Source organism: Rhinolophus sinicus, chromosome 7 (assembly GCF_057876585.1).
Source record: "Rhinolophus sinicus isolate RSI-liver-muscle chromosome 7, RSI-T2T, whole genome shotgun sequence".
Lineage (NCBI taxonomy): Eukaryota > Metazoa > Chordata > Mammalia > Chiroptera > Rhinolophidae > Rhinolophus > Rhinolophus sinicus.
Genome location: NC_142507.1, coordinates 45,784,748 through 45,787,752, shown reverse-complemented (window position 1 = coordinate 45,787,752; position 3,005 = coordinate 45,784,748). Strand labels below are relative to the sequence as shown.

General features: G+C 40.3%; 1 protein-coding gene across 1 annotated transcript in view; it reads left to right on the top strand.

The window, feature by feature from the left end:
• Nucleotides 1–3,005, top strand: part of RSBN1 (round spermatid basic protein 1) — a 43,628-nt gene that overhangs the window by 748 nt on the left and 39,875 nt on the right. The window lies entirely within an intron of this gene.

Genomic DNA, 3,005 nt, shown 5'->3' with positions numbered 1-3,005 from the left:
GTGAGAGCAGGCGAACTGGCCGAGCTTGAGCCCTAGGTCTTAGTAGGGATACCCCGCCCCTTCAGCGCTGCAAGACGCCAAACCCCTGCTCACTAACCTCCTGCTGCTCTACTCCCCTAAGCCCAGGGGGGTGGACTCTGGATTTCAGACCGTTGACACAGTCTGACCTACTTGAGGCTTCTGGCTTCCAGGCCGAGCTGTCAGTTACTACCTCACCCCCTTCCTTACCAGCGGCCCCCCTCCCCTCCAAGCTTTGACCAACGTTTGTTTTCAAATTAGGCAGGGTTTCCGCGCGGTGCGGTCCTTGGCGTGGGATTAGTAGATGGAGTATTAAAAACTGCCTTCCCAAAGTAAAGGCTTGTCGCTAAAGACCTTCCTTCCTGTTTTCCTTGATGGAAAGCTTTAATATTCACTCGTCTGCTCCGACGTCTTCACGGGTATGGGTGGTGTGGGGCTTGAATGAGTTTGAATTCTTAAGAGACGTTACTAGACTCACGGGTTGCCTTCGTTTCTGCAAGGTAAACTATCAAATGCAGTTTATCCTCGTTCTTTTTAATCTAGAGATAAAAGTCATTAAAAAATTTCATATTAGATCTTCATTCTCATAAAAGGGATGGGGGAGGTTTTCGCTTTCCTTTGATCCTGGGAAATAGGACCAACCGTGCCTTTGAAAGGTGGGGGAAAGGTTTTCTCTTTCTTCCCTTTGATCCTAGGAAATAGGACCAACCCTGCCTCTGAAAAGTGGCAAGTGTGCAGTAGTAGGCAGTAGAAGCAAGAATTCCAGTTGCGTTTTATTCTGTCTGGCCCAACAAATTGAGAATTTATTTGATTCCAAAAATCCTCACTAAAGTCAAGAATATTTAATCCAGAAAATGTAGGGCTACCTAATTAAGTGTGGGTTCTTGAGAAATTAAGTTGACCCAGATACGTGTCTTCCTATTTCCAAGTACCTGTAGCATTTATTTATATTCTTTGTACAACAAAGGGGTGAGGGGTATGAATTTTGATTATACCATGTGTTTATACTTTGTATATAATTTTACATAATTTGTTAGTTGTATCTCCTCGTGATTTGAAGATACTTCTGTGTTTCTTAGTACTGGGCCGGTTAGGTTGTTACGTGTTAATATACAAGTCTTTCAATCTAAAGTTTTGGGAGTCTTAGATTCCTTCATATATTTGATCTTAATTTAGGGCTAATCATTTTATTCTTTTTTTTGGTGCTACTTCAAAATAGTTAAATTTGTGGCAAATAATAATACGTGTTTACAGAAATAAATTAAATCTTTCTTCCTTTGGAGGTATCCAAGTCTTATTCTTAGGAATAGAATTTGTGTCAAGCTGACAGGCGTGCCAGTTGCCACCATCAATATGCAGTGAGCTTTCTCTCTTTTATCATTACCTTTATTTCTCACCTCATTTCATGTGTGCATTGTGTATGTGTTTGTGTTTTAACCACAGAGAGCTAGAGGAAATCTTAGAGATGATCCAAATCAGATTTGGGTAGTAGAAGAGAAACCGGAGGCCCAAAGTAGTACCAAGCACAAATATTTGTTTTAAATGTGATAAATCATTGGCGTAATAGGGAGTAGAACCCAGACCTCCTGAATCTCAGTTCAAGCTTCATCCCCAGCAGTATGATGTTGCTTTCTCTTTTTGCTATTCATCTTATCCACTTCTTTCCCTTGGCGTCAGTGCCGGTACCCAGCCCCATTCAAGAATTTCTGAACTAGCCTCCTTTTATGGGTGGATAGTGGCAATTACATGTATAATAATTCACAATGTACTTCTCTGAAGATTGCAGAGGCCCCGTGTTCTCCAAAAAAACAAACAAAAACAAATCTTTAACACAGTGCTGTCCACCAGAACTTTTTGCAGTGATGGAAATGTTTTATATCTGTGTTGTCCAATATGGTGGTTATTAGTCATATGTAGCCCTTGAACCAAATCTGGAAGAAGTGTAGCTAGTGTGACTGAGGACTGAATTTTCTATTTTATTTAATTTTAATTATAATTAAATAGTTCCTTTTGGCTAGTGGCTACTGTATTGGAGAGCACAGCTGGAAGCATTTGTGGTATGCCAATCTGTGGAGAAGTGGGCTACGATCAGGTCATTTAAACTTTTTTAAAAATTGAGATATAATTGACATTAGTTTCAGGGGTACAACATAATGATTCAATATTTGTATATATTGTGAAATGATCACCATAATAAGTCCAGTATAAAATTTTAACTTTTGAATGAGACTATTTAATTATATATTCTGGGGGGGCAAAGGCTTCCTGGCCAGATACATTGGGGAAAAGCCGTATATGCAAGCCTCCAGATGTATGACACACACTGGCATTTTAAGAGTTCTGAAAACCCTCCAGAAAAACAACCTGCTGTAACCTTGTTTAGTCCAGGCTTTTGCACACACTTTGGATACCTTGTATTTTTTTCACTGAACCGCTTTATACTTGTTAGAGTGGTATGCAGGAGGCATGCCTCTGGAGTCAATCTGAGTTTAAATCATGGCTCTACCATTTGCTGTGCGATCGAGGGCAAATTCCTTTAACCTCCCTCAGCTTCACTTTTCCTGTTTGTAGAATGGGGTTGTGGTATTTCTTTTATAAGGTTGTTATGTGGTTTAAATGGGGCAATACGTGGGAAGCACTTAAAACAGTGTCTGGCTGATATTAGTGAGGCACTTTTACAACTGCCTTTTGTTATTTTATCATGTTTGGTCCTTGAAACAACTAAGATTAGTATGGACCGTGGCTACACCCTTGTTTTTTACACAGCGATGCCTTCTCTTACCCTCAGATTTTCAGAAACTTCTTCAGCTTTTTATTTTGAGGTAATTAAATATTCACAGGAAATTGCAAAAATAGTACAGAGGGGTCCCTATTCTTCACTAGTTACCCCCACTATCGTTCTGTCAACATCAGGAGATGGACAAAGGTATGATGGTGTGTATGTACGTCTGTGCCAGTTCATCGCCTGTAGAGCAGTTGAACCACTG